The following is a 23,589-nucleotide window of genomic DNA, read 5'->3' as shown; positions in this document are numbered from 1 at the left end:
AGTGAACACCCCTTTTCTCACAGTCTAGTTATTGAAGAAAATTCTCTTTTCCAGTTGCTGTAGTATCAGGTGTTGGAGACAGAGTATTGGATCAGTTCCAGCATGACAGTTATAATTTTATGTTTGTCTTTAAGGACAATTTAATAACAGTCTTGAAATTAGTAACTGTAAAAGTTATATCAAATGTAGGAGGGAAACATCAATTCATATAGCATGATAATAGTAAAATTCACTGTTATACAACTTTGTAGAGCCAAATACTGTGGCTAAAAAGTAAGTTTGCAGATGACACCAAACTGGGGAGAAGTTTTGATCTGCTGGAGAGTAGGAAGGCCCTGCAGAGGGACCTGGACAGGATGGGTAGGTAGATGGGCAGAGGCCAATGGGATGAGTTTCAACATTGCTAAGTGCCAGGCCCTGCACTTTGGCCACAACTTCCCCAGGCCTGGGACAGACTGGCTGGAAAGCTGTGCAGAGGAAAAGGATCTGGGGATGCTGATTGATGCTTTCCTGAACATGAGCCAGCAGTGTGCTCAGGTGGCCAAGAAGGCCAACAGCATCCTGGTTTTATCAGGAATAAAACCAGGCCAGCAGGACCAGGGAGGTGATCATCTTCCTGTACTCTGCTCTGGTGAGGCCGCACCTCAAGTACTGTGTTCAGTTTAGGGCCCCTCACTACAAGAAGGACATCGAGGCCATGGATCGTGTCCAGAGAAGGGCTATGAAGCTGGTGAAGGGCCTGGAACACAAGTCCTGTGAGGAGCAGCTGAGGGAACTGGGGTTATTTAGTCTGGAGAAGAGGAGGCTCAGGGCAGACCTTATTGCTCTCTACAACTACCTGAAAGGAAGTTGTGGGGAGCTGAGAAGTTGGCCTCTTCTTCCAGGTGACTAGTGATAGGACTACAGGAAAAGGCCTCAAGTTGTACCAGGGGAGGTTCAAGTTGGAAATTAGGAGACATTTCTTCTCAGAAAGAGCACTCAGGTGTTGGAACAGGTTGCTCGGAGAGGTGGTAGAGTCACCATCCCTGGGGGTGTTTAAGGAAAAGTTGGATGTGGTGCTTCCAACTTGTTTAAGTGGGTGACATTGGTTGTAGGGGGATGGTTGGACCAGATGATCTTGGAGGTCTTTTCCAACCGTAATGATTCTACAATTCTGATTCTAAACATTATGAAAATCTAAGTAAATTTGTGATAAATTAGAAACTTTACAATATTGCCTTCTAACCAAAAAGCAATCAAACTTTATATACATCTGGACTAGTTTGTTGCCTTAGAAATTCTGTATTTCACAACCAAATGGGTATCCAGTAGGAAGATGTGGACTGTCAGGTATTTTGTGTATGAATGGCCCTTACTTGCTGTTCCTGAAACTCAGCAGTACCTGCTGGTGGGTGTCATAATCCTGTGTGCTTATGAAGTGGAGGGCTCCAGGAAAAAAGAAAATTAGATGCTGCATCCCTTCGATGTTAACCTAAGGTACAGGATCTTCTCCTGTAATTACAAACGACACAAGAAAAATTACACATTTATCTCAAATGACATATATTTCTGATTCTTCCTATGAAAGAAGAGTGCATTTCATTGGATAAATGATCTGATTTTCCTACAGCTGTATCCCTCCACTTAAGTATATACATATATATATGTAAGAAAAATAAATAAATAAATAAAATTCTCCTTCCTAATTTTGATCATCATTAGAATTACTTTTTTGGAATGACCAGAGTGAAATTTTTTTAATCAAATATTTTAGCTATTAAAATGAAATTACTGATCACTTCAATTTCCAAAAGGGTATATGTGTGCAGCGTGTGATAATGGAGTAGTTTTGAATGTAAGCTTCAATTCTGAAGAAAGTGCCACCAAAACCTCATCCCTAGATATGGGGAAGGCGGACTTCAGGCTGCTCAGGGAACTAGTCAGCAAGGTCCCCTGGGAAGCTGCTCTTGAAGGCCTTGATGTCCACCAGTGCTGGTCATTCTTTAAGCGATGCCTCCTAGAAGCACAAGATCAGGCAATTCCTAAATATCGCAAGTCAGGCAGGCGGGGCAGGAGGCCGGCGTGGCTGACCAGGAACATTCTTATGGAGATTAGGTGGAAACAGAGAGTGTTTCGCTACTGGAAGGAGGGCCAGGTAACGTGGAAAGAATACAGGGATGCTGTTCGTGTTTGTAGGGAGAAAATTCGTGTGGCTAAAGCACACCTAGAGTTGAAGCTGGCTGTGTCTGTGAGAGAAAATAAAAAGGGTTTTTTTAGATATGTGAATGGAAAAAGGAGAACTAAAGAATACATAGGGCCGCTCCTTGATAGGGAAGGTCTCCTCACAGACGATGACATAGGCAAAGCAGAGACGCTTAACGCCTTCTTTGCCTCTGTCTTCAATGCCGATGATGGGCTTCGGGACCCAGGGTGCCCTGAGCTGGAGGACCGGGACGGTGGGGATGACAAACTCCCAACCGACCCTGAACGTGTGCGGGATTTGCTACTCCACCTGGATCCCTCATCCCCGGGTGCTGAAGGAGATGGCGGACGTCATCGCGGAACCTCTCTCAATTATTTTTCAATGATCCTGGGAGTCTGGAGAGGTCCCGGTAGACTGGAAGCTGGCAAATGTTGTGCCGATTTTCAAGAAGGGTCAGAAAGAAGACCCTAGCAATTACAGGCCTGTCAGTCTCACGTCAGTGCCTGGTAAAATCATGGAGAAGATGGTTCTCGAACGTATTGAGGCGCACCTGGGGGACAATGCAGTCATTGGTCCCAGCCAGCATGGGTTTGTGAAGGGTAGGTCCTGCCTAACTAACCTGATTTCCTTTTATGATAAGATCACCCGTATGGTGGACCAAGGGAAACCAGCTGATGTGATTTTTTTGGACTTCAGCAAGGCTTTTGACACGGTTTCCCATAGGATCCTACTGGACAAAATGTCCAGCATACAGCTAAATAAAAACATCATACGATGGGTGAGCAATTGGCTAACGGGCAGGGCCCAAAGGGTTATGGTGAATGGCGCTGCGTCAGGCTGGCGGGCGGTCACTAGTGGGGTCCCTCAAGGCTCCATTTTAGGGCCGGTACTTTTCAATATTTTTATAAACGATCTGGATGTAGGAATAGAAGGTATTTTGAGCAAGTTTGATGATGACACCAAACTTGGAGGAGTTGTGGACTCGAATGAGGGTGGAAAGGCCTTGCAGAGGGATCTGGATAGGTCGGAGAGCTGGGCGATCGCCAACCGCATGAAGTTCAATAAGAGCAAGTGCCGGGTCCTGCACCTGGGACGGGGAAACCCTGGCTGCACATACAGACTGGGCGATGAGACGCTGGAGAGCAGCCTAGAAGAGAGGGATCTGGGGGTCGTGGTAGACAGCAAGTTGAATATGAGCCAGCAGTGTGCCCTGGCAGCCAGGAGGGCCAACCGTGTCCTGGGGTGCATCAAGCACGGCATCGCTAGTAGGTCAAGGGAGGTGATTGTCCCGCTCTACTCTGCGCTGGTGCGGCCTCACCTCGAGTACTGTGTGCAGTTCTGGGCACCACAGTATAAAAAGGACATGAAACTGTTGGAGAGTGTCCAGAGGAGGGCTACGAAGATGGTGAAAGGCCTGGAGGGGAAGACGTACGAGGAACGGCTGAGGGCACTGGGCCTGTTCAGCCTGGAGAAGAGGAGGCTGAGGGGAGACCTCATCGCAGTCTACAACTTCCTCGTAAGGGGGTGTCGAGAGGCAGGAGACCTTTTCTCCATTAACACCAGCGACAGGACCCGCGGGAACGGGGTTAAGCTGAGGCAGGGGAAGTTTAGGCTTGACATAAGGAGGGGGTTCTTCACAGAGAGAGTGGTTGCACACTGGAACAGGCTCCCCAGGGAAGTGGTCACTGCACCGAACCTGACTGAATTTAAGAAGAGATTGGACTGTGCACTTAGTCACATGGTCTGAACTTGGGTAGACCTGTGCGGTGTCAAGAGTTGGACTTGATGATCCTTAAGGGTCCCTTCCAACTCAGGATATTCTATGATTCTATGATTCTATGAAGAAGGTTGGCCAAATAATAGCTGTTTTTACTTTAACTAGTGTACCATGCATTCTGTTGCACATTTCATCAGTGTTAATTTACAGAATTCCAGAGTATATCATAGTATCACAGAATCATTCAAGATGGAAAAGGAACCTCTGGAGGTCATCTTGTCCACCCTATTCAAGCTACTGAGACTGAATCACCCAAGCCCATGTCCAGATGGCTTTTGAATATCTCCAAGGAGGGAGACTCCACAGCCTCTCTGGGGAATCTATGCCAGTGCTCAGTCACCCTCAGAGATAAAAAAATAAAAAATAAAAATGTTTGCTGATGTTCTGATGCAACCTCTTGAACCAAGTGCCTCTTTGTGTGCCCATTGCCTCTTGTCCTGTCACTGGGCACCACTGGAAATAGCATGGCTTAAACACCCATGCAGTATCTCTTCAGGTTTTTATAGACATTGATAAGATAATTAATAAGAACATTTTCTTCCCAATTAAGAGTCCCAGCTCTCTCAGTCTTTCCTCATAGGAGAGTTGTTTCAGTCCCCCCATCATCTTGATGGCACTGGGAGCCAGAATGGGACACACCACTTCAGGCATGGCCTCACCAATGCTACATAGAAGGGAAGGATCACCTCCCAACCTTACCTTATGCAATTCAGGATACCTTTCACCTAATTTGCCAAAAGGGCACTTTGCTGGCTCATGTTTAACCTGCACTGAATATATACATGTGCCTACCAGGATGCCCAGGTCCTTTTCTGCAATGCTGCTTTCCAGCTGGTCATGTACCCAGCAGATATTGGTGCAGTAATCCTCAGTAAAAATCCTTCTTGGTGATTTTAAATACACTTATTTTCTACTATGAGAGACAAACACAGCAAAACGCTGTTCTTTTGCAACACATCATTAACCCTTATTTTTTTTCTTGATGTCAGTGCACATAAGGTAGGAGAATGACCTTTGAGATCCCCTGTAACTCTAAGACTTTAATGCTGAGCAGTAAAATAACAATCTAAGTTTTTTTCTTCTACGGCATAACATAATTCACCATCCAGGTAAAAAACATATCTGAAACCAAGTTCTGCTTATGTGTCACCTGTCATTTTTGTCACCCGTAAATTTGTCTGTTACTTAGTGGGAATGGTTTGATAATGGAAAGTTATGCAAATTCTTACAGTCTGAGGGTTAAAAAGAATCTAGGATGAGTAGCAGCAAGTGTAGGATGGATGAAGATTGCATAAATTAATTAAAATGTGCTATGATATGGCAATTAAAAGGGATGTGTTTTTTAGACTATCCAAGTAAAAGCTGATTATTATTTTACAGTATTCTTGGAATTATACCACTAGAGTCAGCATTTTCCACTGAAAGTATTCTTGTTTTGTATGCAGATCTATTTGTGTATTTGCTGAGCTATTTTATAAGTTATATTTTCCTTGCAGAAATACCCAGCATGGACATCTGCAAACTGAGTAAAAAGAACAATGATTTAAGCCAAAGATCTTTAAAAAATGTAAGCTGTAAACACTGTATGTTGTTTGCTTAGACCATGAAATCAAAACAGATTGGTCAAATAGTAACTAAGACCAACACTTGCAGCTGCTAGAGGAAATAGCAGTAGAAGAGGTCTGAACACTAATAATTCTTAACTTGGAGTGTGTATGAAAGAATATATTCAGTATCAAAGAATCTCCAGAAGCAGTAGAGAGTTTTCTTATTTAACCATGATGGATGGTGTAGAGTTTTGCATTTTCATCTTGGAATTTATGTGTCATAGATTCCACTGTTTTCACTCAGTTTAGAACATTGCAGAGTTATTGTACAGAATTTTGTTTCATCCACAATGTTTTGACTATGAAACAATTGGGATGCAGTAGACTTCAGTAATAACAACTCTAGAGCATCAGCCCCACATTTTGATAGTAAGAAATTGTCTGAAGTTCTAAATGTAATGCATTGTCACAGAAGTAAATTAACACTGTTGAAAGAAAAGATAACATCCCACAGGAGTCTGTGCATGCCATATGCAATATAGCTCCCAGAACGATTTTCCATGTATCTATCTGACATGCTTTCTACTTGTGAAACATGTACCACTGTAAAGGAAGTAATAAAAATGTATTAGTCTATATGATTTGTAAGCAAGTATTCCTAATATTGTACGTACAGAGCAACCAATACAGTAAGTTCTCTTGTCTTTGACATCTGCACATGGAATTCATCTGAGAACAAGGCATTGTAAAAGATATATTTGCATAATCTCTTGCTATTTACAATGTTGAAGAAATAAAACAAACAAACAAACAACCCCTCTATCCCCATCCACCAACCCACCCACCCAACAGAATTATGTACTCTTCCTTTCCCAATGGACAATGATCCTCTGCAGCAACATCCTAGTTTGGCATGTCAAGGCACAGATGGTAATCATGTGCCACAGCTGTAATTACTAATTCCATATCAACAATTGATACACAGCATTATATGACAGTACGTTTCAGTTCTCATGCCTGTATTTCACTTGTGCATACAGATCAGTCCTACACCCAATACAATTTTTCTTGGCATGCAGATGGCATATAGTTTATTTCTTCTACATCGTTTTGAATATATTGTATATTTGTTCTTTGCTGTAATGAGTTAGATATTTTCCTGTCTCCCTAGAGATACAGCAAATGAATAAATGCCAATATATTAAATCAGTTAGAAATCTGATTCTGATCTTTGAAAACAGCACTTGAGGCATATATATATGTGTGTCTATTTAAGCACATTAAATTTACTGTACAGATTCCCAGCACTTGGTGATAGACACAAGTATAGCCACATTTCTCTCTTCTTTCATGCTCTGATTCAGTAAAAAATTAACCAAAATGTTTGATCTTAAACTAATACTTAAGACTTTTCCTGTCAGAGATATTTTTTTTTTCAGATGAATGTTCCATTTTGTCACAAGAATAATACTCTCTAGACCCCAAAAATAAGCTAGAAGTTTGTAATTCTAGATTTTCAGCAGGAACTCAGCGTATAACTTTGTATATGAGATGTATTTCTTTTCTCTTTAGGAAAACAGGCAAAGCAGCTGACAACAAGCCTTATCAGACATACCTCGTTCTACATACCTAACGAAAAGTAATCACTGACCTCAGCTTAGAATGAAAGATAAATGGTGCAAATAATGAAAGAATTATGTCTTATTTTGAAAGAATGTCTTATTTTGATGGACAAAACCAAAATCATCTGAGACCTGCTCAGGGTATAATGCAGTCATCAGCTTTTTTATCCTTTGGAACCCACTTTCTTATTTGAATTGAGAACACTTTGTACTGTTGTATGACTTTTCTTTTGTATGCAACAAATTGAGTCTATTTCATCATGACAAATGAGACAGAAATTCTGTCTTGGGACTTATCAGGACTGAATTCTATTTTACTTTAGGTAAGTTCATGTGCCACTAAGTACTACTATCTGCCATTAAACACTATTACCATACATTACATCATACTTTTGCATGGTATAAAATCGAGTGTCTTGGTCTCATATGGTTTGTAGAAATTTTTTATTTGTTGTTCTCATTGGTAGAGATGCTGTACTCAAAAACAGAAAAATAGGCATGGATCAAAAAGCAGTAGTTAAATCCTGCATGTTGGCAATTTCATTGCTTAGTCTAAAACTATCTCCTTTTTTTTTTTTTTTTTTTTTTTATCTCATTGGACCCATTCTCCACTGCTGCCCATCCATCCCCCTCTCTGAGGAACATAGTTTTTTATCTACAGCTTTCAACATCTCTTGTTGAAGAGATGTTAATCAAAATCCAAAAACATTATGTCATAATGAGAAAGGTAGTTTCAACATCAAGTTTGGAAGCAATACAGAAGCACAGATGCAGCCAGGAAGGAGAGAGATTGGTAGTCTTTGGCAGTGGAAACAACGGAGTAAGAGATAAATCCTCTCAAACAGAAACATTCAGAATGACATAGGACTCTGGAGATGCATGATGATGTTGCAGCTCATTGACATATAATGCATTGGTCATATAGGGGTGGATAATGGTAAAGACCTAGGAAAGGGCAACCATACAAAGTTGACCCAGCCAACAACCTTCATCAGAAAAAAAGGCACAAAGGGGGTTAGTAATTGAAGACTACTCTCTGAGAGGCACAGAGGCATCTATTTGACATCTGGTTAATCTCCAGAGAGATTTGCTGCCTGCTGAATTCCCACATTCATGATATTATGCTACTAAGCCTGTTGAGGTCCCACATTCATGATACTATGCTACCAAGCCCAGTGGAGCCTGAAGACTACCACCCATTCCTACTCTTTCATGTAGAGTCAAATGAGGCTACAACAAAGAGACTCCAAAATATCAAAAGGGACCCTTATGTCCCTCAGAAAGATGTTGAAAGGATAAGGAGCACAATTAGTGTTCTCCTCCATCCTCCCAGTTGGTGACTGGGACCCAAAAAGAAGGAGACGAATGGACCAATTGAACAGTTGGCTGCATGGTTGGTGCCATGCTCAAGGTATTGAGTTCTATGATCTTGGACATGCTTTTGAGAGATCAGGCATGCTGACTCAGCATGGGACATACCTGACCAGGTGGGGTAAGAGTGTGCAGGGCAGCAAACTGGCTGGGCTTATCATTGGGGCTTTAAACTAGATTCAGTGAGAGAAGGGGATTGATGGAAGTGAAACCGGGAACACTTTAGGAAGCAACAGAGCTTGAAGAGTGAAATGCAACCTATTTAGAGACCTAGGATATGAGATATGCTTGGACACTGTCCTTAGGGACAAAGGAACTGAGCAGAGATCACAGCTCTCTAAGGATGCTTTTTCTTAGAGCACAAGAACTCTCCACCCCCATTTGTAGGAAAGTGGGCAGGGAGGGCAGAAAAAAGGGATGGCTGAGCAATGACCTCATGGTCAAACCATGGAGCAAGAAGGAAACGCACAGGTAGCAGAAGCAGGGACATGTGCCCTGGGGAGAATAAAAGGACACTGTCTGGATGTGCAGGGATGGGATCAGGAAAGCCAAGGCAGAGATAGAACTGAGCTTGGCAAGCAATGCAAAAAATAACAAGAAGGGATTCTATAGGTGCATTGACCAGAAAAGACGGGCCAATGAGAGCATAGTCCCTCTAATAGATGAGAAAGGAGGACCGGTAACTACAGACATGGAGAAGGCTGAGGTGCTCAACAACTTCTTTGCCTCAGTTTTCACTGGCAGTCAAACTTCTCACATCTCTTGTTTCCCTGAACCTGAAAATGAGGGCTGGGGGAGCAAAGTCCCTACCACTACTAGCAAAGAGCAGGTTCAAGACCTCTTGATGAAACTGAACTGGTGCAAGTCTATGGGGCCCGATGACATGCATCCCAGGGTCCTGAAGGAACTGGCTGATGGAGTTGCCAATCATATTTGAAAAGTTCTGGTAGTCAGGCAAAGTCCCCAGTGATTGGAAAAAGGAAGAAAGGAGGACCCAGGGAACTACAGACCGGTGAGCCTCACTTCTGTGCCTGGAAAGACCATGGAAAAAAAATCCTCCTGGAAGCAATGTTAAAGCACATGAAGGACAAGGAAGTGATTTGAGACAGCTAACATGGCTTTATCATGGGCAAATCATGTCTGAACTAAGTGGCCTTCTATGATGGAGTAACTACATCTATTGACAAGGGAAGTCTAAAGATGTCATCTACCTGGACTTCTGTAAGGCCTTTGACATGGTCCTACATAACATCCTGATCTCCAAATTGGAGAGATGGATTTAAAATAAACCATTCAGTGGATAAGGAGTTGGCTCGAAGGCCACACCTAGAGAGTTACAGTCAATGGCTTTATGTCCAGGTGGAGGACAGTGACAAGTGGTGTCCCTCACGGGCCTGTCTTGGGACTGGTATTGTTTATTATCTTTACCAGTGACACAGACAGTGGGATTGAGTGCACCCTCAGCAAATTCGCAGAGGACCCCAAGCTGAATGGTGCAGTTGTTACAACAGAAGGAAAGGATACCACCAAAGGGACCTGGACAAGCTAGATAAGTGGGCCCATGTGAACCTTGTGAGGTTCAACAAGGTCAAGTTCAAGGTGCTGCACCTGGGTCAGGGCAATCCCAGATGTCAGGAAGAAATTCACGCAGAGTGCAGTGAGGCACTGGGACGGTGGAACAGATGCCCCAGTCCCTGGAGGTGTTCAAGACCAGGCTGGATGAAGCCTTGGGCAACTTGATCTAGTGGATCATGGCAGGGGATGGGAACTAGATGATCTTTAAAGTCCTTTTCAATCCATGCCATTTCATGATTCTTTGATTTTATGGATATTAAGTTAGAGAGTGGGGGAAAAAATAATGAAAAAAAAGGCATTTAGAGTTAAAAGATCTAAAGATAGGCGCATTTCTCTCTGAATTAAAATGTGTCTTCAGTATCCCGATGGATAGAAGAAAACAAAAATACTCAGGTATTAAAGAGAAAAAACACAAACTTGTAAATTGCTAGAGCAGGTACCTGTTTCTTTCTGTGATGACTAAGAATTTATATATTTAGAACGTGCACATGCTTTTATTTCAGTTTTTTATTTTCCTTTAAAAAATGCCATGCATTCAATGTGTCTAGACATCATTGTATATTTGGATGTATTTGTCTGCCATTTGCATACAAATTGTACACAAACATAGTGTACCATTGATTCTGAACTGTGACCCACCACGGAGAAAGACTAATCTATAATTACAAAACATGGTACGTAATTAGATTTGACACAATGCTTATTGTATTATTGTCTGATCTCTTTATACACAGACCTATTTATGCACTCCCAATTTAAGGTCAAAATGACTAAGTAAGTAAAATAATTATCTAAATACTCATTCTATCCATGCTTTTGAAACCATTAAGTTTTATTGCTGAAATTCAGGAGTTGCCAGATAGGGATCTGTAAACATTTGCACCTTTGGACCTTTTTCACCTTCCTCAAAATTTTGCAGTGTTTATATTTCAAAACAAATGAAGAAATTAACTAACTAAACAAACCTTCACTCTCATAGAGTACACCAGGGCCCTGCACCCCACCTCAGCCCCAGAGAGGCCACAGCAGGGCCATGCTCCAGCTCCCCACCGCCCTGCCCAGCCCAGCCACAGGCCCTGCTGAGCTGGGCCTACCCATGGACGTGGCCTCAACCACTCCTGTACCCAGGGAGCCTGGTGCTAAGGACTGGGGTTATCCTACTGCCCTTGGCTGCCCTGCTCAGGTCATGGCTGCCAGGCCTGAATATGCCACCCTGGATGCCCAGAGAGCAGCTGTCCCTGCCTCCACCCTGGTCTGTTCTCTGCTGCTGTGTCAAGTATTCAGAAGTAACATGAGGCTGCATCCAAGGCTCCAGAAGGTTCAGTCAGGAAGGTGAGAAGGTAACAGTTCTCAGTGTAATTTTGTTTATAAGAGCAAAAGTGTATTTGTTTACACAGTAGACACTAAGCCAAAGCAGAAGGAAACATAAGCTCCAGACCACACCGCTAACAAAGGCAAACGTTCATTATCAGGCCACAAACAAACACACATGTGCATTAAGTACACTATAACCTTGTTTTTTAAATTATTTTTATTAAGCTCCCCCACCCACAAAAAGTAATTTATTACTGTTTCTTAATACAGTTTGATCCTATATGTAAACTTGCCCTATAATCTTTACTACAAGACTTCCGTAATTGTTGTAACCACTCAAGCTGATATTCATTATCATCTTTATTTTTTTGGAACACTCAATTTCCAAGAAAAAGAAAGTACTTTCTGATCATCCATTCCCAATAAAGTTTATTAACTGTCTGTTTAGGAGTTCTAGTTACGTAGGTTTGGAGAAGGAGTCTATTATTCTTCTCAAGTATTAATCAGTGACCTTTTTTCCTCTTTTTCTCCTTCTGTTTCCTTGAAAACTCACCTCAACAGGTAAAAAATGTATAAGCTTTCAGAAATGGCCACAACTGGTAGATGCTCAGTGTAGACTCCTTAAAGAAGATAGAAGTTAGGTGTCTTGCTCACTAGCTATCCAACTTCTCAGACCTGAAGAGTATTTCAGGAATGAGTATGTTCAAGTGTTGGGACAAGCCTCACTTCTCCATTTGCATTTCTAGAGCCAGAAACTGAGGCTGAATGCAGGATGTCTGTCTCATGCTGTCAGATGCACAAGCCTGCATAACCCTGCATAAACCAGACAAAGAGAAGTGGTCATAATGGAACCCACTATGAGGAAGATGAAAAACAGTGTCACAGAGGTTAGACAGAAAACCAGCTGAGGAGAAAGAGGGTTGGCTAGAGATATGCAGAGTTTGGAAGAAGACATCAGTCAGAGATGCAGAATTGTTTTCTGAGTTTACAGGTAGCTGAGGAGCTGAAAGTCCACAGATGGGCAGGAGTTTAGAGGCATGCATACAATGGAAATGAATAAAACTCAAAATCAGGAGTAGGAGTCTTAGGTAAAAGCAAAAGGATAAAAAGGATATTGATAGATAACAGAAGGGTCTCTGTACAAAAGGAACTTGACATAACTTTCTACGCGTTTACATTCCTCCATCACCTACAAATACCATGAAAGATGTTAGTAAAAAAATGTATTGCAAACCTTTAAAATGCTGTTCTGTATGCAGCTTAAGAAACTAATCCTGGGGTGATTTAACCTGCTAATTCTAGAGCTAGGTCTGTGCTGTTCACCTAATGTGCCTAAGACTGTTGATGTCATAACTCATGTTCCACATGATGGATTTTTATTTTGGCAGGTGAAGGTTTTCAAAACTTGACTATTACACAGAAATAGCTCAAGATAACACCCATTAAAATAGCACTGTCTGCAAAGTTAATTATACACAAATTATGAATAAAGTAGGATGTTAATTCTGTAATATGAATCCATTATCCCATACTATCCATGTAACAATGCAAACTGTGTTCCTGGTTAATGGGTTCTTTTTTAACTAAAAACTTGATTCATTCAGTGACCAGGATCGGTGGTGGTCAAGGAATTAAATGCAGTTGTGCTGTTAAGCATGCTATTGCTTATGTAATCCCTGTTTCATATAACACAGAATTGAGAATGGATAAAGAAACTGTGGAGGACTCATCTAGTCCTGGCCTCATCTTCTATTTACTGTAAATCAACCCCAGTCAAACTTCTAGCTTGTTCTGTCTTTCCTCTTTCCAATTCTGCTCTCCTTCAGCACTTAACTCCTCCTTCAGGAATTTTACTGAGGCATGACAGAACCCTTCTTAGAGTGTCCTGGTTCACCTGAGGTTAGATGCCATTTAGATAGTAAAGGCATAACTCTAAAAATAAACACCAATTTTCTGTCAAATACTAGGTCACAAATGCATTGGAGACTAGTATTACAGAGGGGAATATTTTCTTTTTTGTTGAAAAATAAAATTCATTCTGAGGTAATGGAAAGATAACATTCTGCAGAATGTAAGCTTAAAAAACTTAAAAACATCAAAAATGCTCTCAAATTCTAATTTCTGACACACTTAGCTGTATGTACCTATATATATATACATGTACATATATACATATATATATATCTCAAATCAAAACATAACAAAACAAAACAGACTAAAAAGATTATGGTAGACCTGCAAACATGGCCTAATAATTTGAGCCTTTGACTTTAGGTATAAATCTTAATTTCTGTCATACTACTTTTAATTCCAGAATAACAGCATATTATTATAATTGATAAATTTAAATGAATATTTATAATAAATAAATAAATAAATAAATATTGTTAAAATTGAATGTTAAAATTCACCCCAGCTTTCAATTCATTTTTTTGACAAGTGTGCATTGATTACTGTAGAGTTTGGCAAGAGTCATTCTAGTAGAAATTGTAAAATGTATATGTTCATTCCCTCATCTTTGTAATGTTTATTTTCTGTCCAATATAAACTTCCCAACTCAGAAGTAGCGCTTGCTACCTGTGGTGCAGGGCCAAGGGCAGTCTTTCATGCAGCTGTCTCATATTTATGTAGGGACCAGAAGCACGCACTCAGGTATTCTTTATTAAAATGGACTGTGGTCACTGAATCAGCTGGAGAGGTAACCACAGTTCCTAGGAAGATTTAGCTTTGATTTGCGGTGTGTTTTCAGGAGACATTGTGCTAAGACCTGGAAAATATTCTTTTGGTGTACTTAACTGCTCTTTTAAGTATAGAAGCTGCATATAAGTATATAAGAATATTAAGTATAGATACTGCCTCTCAGATCAGGTAAACATTTCTGTTTACATGTGAAGAGAAACACCAGAACATTTTCAACAATATGTCTTCTTGTGAGTGGAAGGAAAGGAGCTCCTCAGCAGTTCCACCCCTAAATCTACCAGTAAAGTATGAAGGATATACCTGCCAGGGGAAAATAATTCAGTGGTTTCTCTTCTCTTAGTTTTAGCACATTGTAAATAGTATAGGCCTACTCTAAATTTGAACATTTTCAAGAATATTATTGTTAGGAGAAGATACTTTTACTTAAGAAGCATTATATATATATATTTCATTTTCCTACGGGAAAACAAACAAACAAACAAACAAACAAACAAAAACTCTTGAATGAATAGTGATGTTTATACAAAGTTGCCTTATATAGGTGTGGTTACTCTTCCTCTAATAAAGAACAACTGAAGCAATGTGTTGTCACTGGCATTGAGGGGACAAGAGCCTAAGAGAATAACCTGCATCTCTTAGAAACTGCACAAAGGCAGACTACTTAAAGCCCGAATTTGGAGAGTAAGGTGTTAGGCACAAAGCAGAGCTGCAACATGTCTGCTTGAAGGTTGACTTACTTTGTTATGAATACTAGCTCTTTTAGTACCCTTTTATGCCTGTAGTGAAAATATATTTTTTCTTATTTAAATAATAAGATTAAAGAAAGGGCAGAGAATTAACTGCACCATCAGAATATGTAGGCCTCACATGTATTTTAGTTGTTATTGTAATTGTTACCTGCTGAGATGCGAAGTTTACACCTGTTCTCAGGTAACTTTTCTGACTCTTAGTAGTAGTTGCCTCTCAAGAAAACCTAAAGCATGGTAGTAGATACTGATTCTTCAAAGTATAAGCTCACAAAGATAATTAACCTTTTCTGAAGGACATTACATTGATAGAAAGCCTTTGTCTAGTGACTATGTTTAGAGGTTTAATATGTAGCTTCAAATCAAAATGCTTTTAAGTCCATCAGCTTCCTGAAAAGAGGTTGCAGCAAGTAGAGTGCTGGTCTTTTGTTAAATGACAAGTGACAGTTCTTCCTAAGTGACAGGACAACTCGAGTTGTACCAAGGAAGGTTTAGACTGGACATTAGGAAGAATTTCTTCACAGAGAGTGTGATCAAGCATTGGAATGGGCTACCAACGGAAGTGGTAGAGTCACCATCATTGAAGATGTGTGGATGTGGCTCTAAGAGACATGGTTTAGTGACAGGACTTGATAGGACAAGGTGATAGTTGGAACTGATGATATTGAATGTCTTTTCCTACCTCAATAATTCTATGATTTTATTATTTTAATTAGGGGGAATATGTTAAGATTTGCTTTCATTCAAAACAATTTTTGTCATTTGTATTTATTTATACATATTTTGTTTGTTCATATATTTCATCCAATGTTCAACTGATCATGTATAAAAATAATGCAAAGATTAAAAAGATTAAACTACTTTATACAGTTTAATATTAGGAATTGCTGTGCAATATCAAGTGTCAATAGCAATGCAGTGACTACTTCCCTTATTCTTAGCAGAAACTCTTAAAGTTAATGCTTTACTCACAGGGTTGATTCTGTCACTGCTTCCAAAGCCATGAAGATCTGGGCAGGAAAGCCGGGGGGAGGGGGGGAAAGAAACTTAATAAAGAGCCCTTTTAAATTTAAAGAGGCAATTCCTCTTTGGTTTGTAATATACAGTTTATATAGAATCATAGAATGGTTATACACAGTTTAAAATTCCTTCCATTCCATGGGTAAAATTCTATGAAAGGCAAACTTGTCCTTTGAGGCTACTCTCTATGACAACCTGCTAGCTGCATTTGTACACCACAAAATCACAAAGTCCACTATGTTATATGTTGCTATTCATAAATTGTGAATTTATTTTAAATGTTTCGAAAGTATTACAACCAGCACAGGTTGCACCAGAAGACTCTTTGTTAGGAATAATTGCTAAGAATACCAGTGAATCCATTGTCTCTAATAAAAAACTAAAAAGTCCTGAAGGAGAAGGCAATTGTCATAGTTTTGAGAGAACACCAGTCTGTTTTAATTACTATTAACCCTCATTTTAGTAATAATTATGCATCATGCAGTCTAATGTTTATATAGACATTTTAAGATCCTAATACATATATAACGTAGTCCCCTAACAGCCCTGTCAGGGCAGGATGTTTATAGACGGTAAGCTACAGGCAGCGGACAGTAAAGACAAATCTTTTAAAGTGTTTTCATGCTGGACAAGTATTGAAATGCATGGTTAATAGGTGTCAGAATACTTTTTAAAACTTAGCTGTAAGTTAATTCTTTGAAGTCACAAGTAAATTGGAATATAGATAGCTAACCTCTTAAAGCTCTGGTTACCAAAATAGCAACAGACTTAGCCTTACTATCATGGGAGATAAAACTCTTCTTCCTTCACTCTGCAATCCAGCTGCTGACAATTGCTCACAAAAAGGTTTCATTGAGCAATGGCAAGGAACTAACTCAGCATTAAATAAGCAAATAGAACATTATTATATACATTTATAACGGCTTTTAAATGGCCTGAGAAACAGTTCATGAAATATTGCAGCTAGAAATAACATGTTCTGTCATATAAGTGCCCAAGAAGATGAAGATGGATAGATGGATAAACAATAAATATGATAAATTACTAATCTGCTGTTTCCTATTAACTAGTTTTATGGTTTCCACTGATCAATGTTCCATTATTATTATTATTATTATTATTATTATTATTATTATTATTATTATTATTATTATTATTATTATTATTATTATTATTATTATTATTATTATTATATTGTTATTGTTATTGTTGTTATTATTTTCCAGTCACAGTTTGACAATGGAATTATAATTAAGACAATATTATTAGCTTTCATAGACCCCACAATATATGTCTGTCCTCTGTGGGCTTTGCCAAGGCAAAACTTCTTTTGAATTTAAGAATGCTTTGAAATAGTTAAAAATATGTAGCTGATTTCTTTCCCAAACTTACCCTTCTATCCCAATAAACCTTCTATTCTACCCACTATTGTGACATCTTTAATTTTATTGTAGTTTGATAGCAAGTGTTTAACATTCCTAAATGAAGACTTCAGAGAGAGACTGGATGACATACCAGACATTTATTCTCATGATTTAAGCATGTCTTTACAGATGGTTTGTAAACAGAGATAATTTGGACCATTGTGCATAAATACGGTAAAGGTCTCCAAATGCGGAGGTATTCAGAAGCAAAGAAAGATCTTTTACCCATTAGTACAGCAACTCCAGAACAAATTTCTGTTCTGTAGCAGTGGTTGGAAACTAATCTAAGAATAAAACAAATTTTGAAAGCAGTAGCTCAGAAGCAAATCTGCACTGTATGATCTGAGCCAGCTGTGAGAAAAGTATAAGGAAATAAAGTGAAGGTAATGTTTATGATTTTTTTTTCAATACTTTGTTCAGATTTCACATACCCCCACAAAAAAGGCTAAGCAATGATTATTTAATTACTTTAAAATGAATACAAATAATAGTGAAAGAATTGGCAACTAAAATATCAAAATTTTTGAGTTCATTTTATTTTGGTTTGACAGCTATCTGGAATTAAAATTATAAATTATATTAAAATGATCTGCAATGCGCCTGAAAGAGAAGAGAAAAATACCAAAAATTACAAGCTTTTCTATTATTTTTGAGATAAAATATTGTATCAGTTGTGTATCTGTGATAATGGTTGTCATTCCATTTCAGGCACTTACCAGAGTAAGTGTGCTTGGTTTTACACCTTATCTATGTGTTGGAAATATATTATTTTGGGTATTACCATGTAGAAATGACATAACTCTATAGCCCTAGTCTTTAAAACTCCTCCCATTTTGCACAGAGCATTCTACATTACAGATGCATTACATTGAACAAAATAACATTTCTCTCCATCTATGATTTAAATTTTTAAAACTAGAGCAAAATGTTTTCCCCTTTGGAATGATGGGAAGAATGTGAATGTCAGTCACTGCCTTTTTTTTTTTTTTTTTTTCCTTAACCATTAGGGTGTAGAGAAAGCTAGTGTAACTTGCACTTACAAAGAGTGAAATATATGATCTAATAGGGAAGAATTCCATCTACCTACCATTAACTCACAATCTTTAAAGGCTGGGAAAAATAAAAGGTAATGCAAAATTTAAAAACAAACAAAAAGAAACATTATAGATGTCTCTTCTTTATTTTTGGCACCAAAAGAAATAATGATAAATACATGTGCAATTTCCTGTTTTGAAGTCTGATTGGGGCAGAATTGTCATTGCCATATTTATCATAGAGAATACCCTGTATTTACATGAATGATTGAAGTGTGGGATAGAGAAGGACTTTTGAACACCTTTAGCAAATGTCTTTCCTCACCAGCTGGAATTCATGGTCACCTTCATCAAAGAATGCAGACAACAGTTTTGCCCAAACAAAGATAATTTGTCCATCAAAAGGTTTTCTTGCTACAGTCATCAAGACTGTAGGGCATATTTTTAATATCAGTGCTCAATCCACACTGTGCTTGGAGTAGAGAGTGCTTCATATGTTTTGACTCAAACCAGAAAACATCTGTGCAAAAAGAATCTGGCTGTGACACACTGAGTGTTTGATCACTGGCAAGGAAGCAAGAACACTTTCACCATGCTCTCAGAGACCTGGTGTGGAGGAGGAAGGGTTGTATGCAAATGTGAAGTGAAAAAATGCTACAAAACTGTAGAGGACGTGATGAGGAGGAACTATTTTTTATATACTCTGTGATCAAAACATGGTTTTAGACATTGTCATCTTCTGCTAAGAGCTACTCCAGCTCATGCCAGAAGAGGGGGGTCTTCTCTTTCCTGGCAGCTACATGGGTGTAATAACTGTTTGTCTTGGGTTGGACTACCCTTGTACTCACAATTTACTGAGACTGAGCCCATTCTTAAAGAAAGGAATTAGCACTCCAGATGTGACTTATAAATAAAAGCACCTTCACTAAGACTGTACGTTTATACATGTGTATGCTGTGTTTTTCACAACAAAATTTAACAGCCAGTACCAGTCTCAGAATCCTTACAATCTACCTTATATTAGAGTTGATGTTCTGATTACAAGGTAAGAGGAACTGAGAAAATAAGATATGAAGAACATGCTTCAATAGCAAGACAATAGAGTGACTTGTAGCCTTTCTTAAGGCTGTCTTTTTAGATTTATGCTTAATTCTAAATTTTATTTATTTATTTATTTATTTATTTATTTATTTATTTATTTATGTTGCTTAACTAATACCACCTTTGCTATTATCCAGTTACAAATATGCTGTGTGTCTGTGATGAAGAGTGTCTGTCTCTTTGTCTGGACTTTCAGGGGAAGACAGACAGACTTCTTCTTTTGGTGAAGAATTTTTGAAGGAAAATGAAGGTGTGAAACATTTTTTTATTATTTTTTATTATTTTTTTCTCCTTCTTACAGTAGCATTGCATTTAGCTGCAATAAAAAAGATGAGTGGTAGAATGGAAAGCAGGAAGATACAGTGTAGTTAAGGCAGTATTATTTCTAATAATCTCAAAGAGAAAGAAAATAGCTAGCTAACGTGTCTAAGAGCTATCTGAGTACTATTGCAGAAGCTCAAAAAACATGGATGAGATCAGATCACCTCCTGAGGACAATGTTGTTAGCTATAATGTTGTGAAAAAACTGATCTGAAGGTCCGTATTTGCCTCTGATCCATGACCTGATGATCCATGATAACACACTTATTGGCATGGCAGTTTCTTCTGTGGTCAGATATAAAAGTGGTTTGGCCATTTCAGCCAAACTGTCATACAGGTAAATCCCCAAACTACACTGGAGTTTAAAAATACACAATACTCATCTTTGTAAAACTTGCTATAGACTGGGAATACCTAGCTGGGTTAGCTCTTAGCTCTTAGAATGGTAAACTGCCACCACCATTGCTAATACAGGAGGTCCTTGGAGACATAATTAAAAGTCTAAAGAGGAAACTGTCACACTGTTGGAAAAAAAAAAAAAAAAAAAAAAAAAAAAAAAAAAAAAAAAAAGAAAAAAAAAAAAGCCCACCAGGGATAGAGATCAAATAAAACATTACAATATTTTACTCTCATCCATTAAAAATAACAATTAAAAACCAATACATTCATCCCTGCAGAAAAATAACTCAGATACAGATTATTATTATATGCAATACACATTGTACTTAAATAACACCTTTCAGATGCAAAGACATTTCACAGATACATGCCAAGACATTTCACAGATATTAATGGCTGAGCTCAGTTAATCAGCTAAAGCCAAAGGAAAACAGTAAGGTTTGAGTTCTGATCTAAACCTAGGGCAGGCGTTACACCTTGTCCCTCCATAGAAAATGCTCAGTTCCATCTTCGAGGAGCGCACCAGCTGAAAGAGAGAGAGATAAAAAAGCTTCAAATAAATTTAAGTTGTCAGGCCATAGGTCAGCGGTGTAAGACCTCAGGAGGTGAACTGCAGGCACACAGTTGGACAACAGACCCAGAAAGTGGATGTTCTGTGTTGCTGTATTGTTTTGCAAGTCAATATGTATTCTGGCAAGAACAGAATACATATTGACAACAGAACTGAAGCTGGCCATACATCTATTTAAGCAATGTTGTGTGAGACCAAAGCACTACTGAAAATGCTGATTTTAGCATTTCATGCAAACTGGAGTTTATATAAGGATGTATTTCAAGGTTGTGCACGTAATACCTATACAGCACCTAAAGCATACAATACAATACTCATCTTAGCAGAAGACATTTCAGGCTGTGGACTATGAATATTTCTAAGCTATAAAGCAAGGATATTAACATCTTTGTCTTCCTGCTTAATTGACGCAGGAAGTATCTAGTCCTAACCAGCTAACTGAAAAGTTTCTAAGAGAACAAGTCAAAAGAAACACACAAGCTCTTGACATGAGGTCAGAAATTGATGTTTTTATTTCTTGTATTTTTGGTACAGAAGGGGTAAAACACAATGCACAATGTCAATCAAGCGAGGAACGAATACTAAAATAGCTTTAAAGATATAATTTCAAACCTTGCAAAGAAAAAGAAAGGAAGAAAGGAAGAAAGGAAGAAAGGAAGAAAGGAAGGAAGAAAGGAAGGAAGGAAGGAAGAAAGGAAGGAAGGAAGGAAGCAAGAAAGAAAGAAAGAAAGAAAAGAAAGAAAGAAGGAAAGAAAGAAGGAAAGAAAGAAAAAGCCAAGGATGTGTCAGATAGGAAGAAAAGTAAAAAATAATAAAATAAAATAAAATAATAAAATAAAATAAAATAAAATAAAATAAAATAAAATAAAATAAAATAAAATAAAATAAAATAAAATAAAATAAAATAAAAATAAAAATGTGGCATCTGCGACAACTTGCGTGGCAGCACAGAAACATGAACATAATGACATATGGGGCAGATGCCATGAAAGACTGTACATGAATCCTTTGGCAGCAATCTATCAAGACAAGATCCTAAAAATTAGGTGAAAGATAATGTTTTGAGCTAGAAAGTGTGTATAGATACGTAATAAATCTCATCTAGTTCTCTTAGTGAAATAATGCACTTATAATTACCACAGGCAGCTCATTGAAAAACAAAATGCAACAAAACAACAACAACAAAAACTTCCCTAACATTTTGTGCTCAGGAGAATAAAAATCAGACTGAAGTTGAGGAAGAGAGGATTCAACAGAGTTGCTGTATGTTGTTAACCTCCCTGAAAATAAAAACTGAACATGACTACAATGATGTAAGTAGCATGGGAAATAAATATTCCTCCTACAAGCTGGCCACGTAGGCTGGCAAAAACTGACAAGACAATGTGATTTGTGATCTTGATGGAATTACATTTGGGTATGCAATGCTACCACAAGTATTGTTACTCAGTAGAATTGATTATTATTCAGAATTTATTTGATATCATGTAATATTTCACATTTTCCTTTTAAGCTATGGTTAAAGAAAAAAAACACAGAAGTTTCCTTTCAAACAAGCTAAAATATTTATTTGAAATCTTTATTTTTATAGTCCCTCAGTGAAGCTACAGTGAATAAAGTGCAAAAGATAATGCCCCTTTTCTGAATGTCACCTTCAAGGCAGTTGGGATGTATTAGAAATTGGTCCACTCTAAAGCACCTCTGCCAGCATCCAAGGAGGTTACTATTTTTGACAGAAAAACAGACAGGAATAAGAGTTTGTTTTAATGGAGTAAACTTTCTGGTTCAGTAGAAAGGGAATTGGAGGGGAGGCCATAAAGGCAGGAATATCCAGAACACTGTAGTGCTTGATAAAGGAAGTATGGAGAACCAAACGTTCAGTATAAAAAATGACATAGCTTTTCTGAAATTAATTTAACTTAATAATAGATGTTTTAAAACTCACGATGTTGGTACTGCTTAAAAATATTATCCATAGCACTTCCATAGATGTCATGGTTTTAAATTTCTTTGATCTACAATATCTCAATATCTAACATTTTAAAACTTTGTGATCCTAAAATATGTATTTTATCTGGATTTTTTTTTTTTCAGGTTTAATACTGCTATGTCATACAAACTTATTAAAATAGTTTCCAAATTTGGATGTAACATTTCCGGTTAGTACTTTCTCCATAGCATGTGTTTAGTCAATCTGAATATAACATTTATTTTGTCCCATTTGGTTCCACAATTGTATAGTATGGTTGGTTTATTGAGCACAATAAAGAAACATTAAGTTTAAAGTGTGTTTGAATTAAATCTTAAATTTTACAAACGACAACAACCACATTCTATTATAAGGTTTGTAGTTTCTTTAGAAACACCTAAAGTTGCAGCCAAACATTATCCCAGAGAGACTGAAATATACAGGAACTGGAACCCTGAAAGAAGGATATTCTAAACCTTTAAACTAGACGGTGGACTTCAAACCTTTTTGGTCATGCAACCTTATCAGTAAAAAATTTTGGGCGTGCACCATTACATGATTTTTTTACTCATAAACTACATACATGTACTAATATATTATGTACATAATAAAACATTCAGAAAAAAAATAAAAAAGGAAGAGATAAACACTTTTATTTTTATTTAGTTTTATTTTATTTATTTACTGAAAGTGTCTTGTGCAACCTCTGGGATGCTCAAACCCCACTTGGAGACAACTGAACCAGACTTTTGTGGAATGACAGAAATCTTCTATAGTAGTGGTCGCTTTTGCCATATCTGAATGGAGCCTACAATGAGTTACTCTATCATCTTCAGCAACTTTTTCTCCCCTGTTTTCTTCCCCAGTCTTGACTATCTAGCAGTTTATAGAGCTGTTACAGACTGCATCTATTGCC

Source organism: Anas platyrhynchos, chromosome Z (assembly GCF_047663525.1).
Source record: "Anas platyrhynchos isolate ZD024472 breed Pekin duck chromosome Z, IASCAAS_PekinDuck_T2T, whole genome shotgun sequence".
Lineage (NCBI taxonomy): Eukaryota > Metazoa > Chordata > Aves > Anseriformes > Anatidae > Anas > Anas platyrhynchos.
This window is presented reverse-complemented; position numbering follows the sequence as displayed.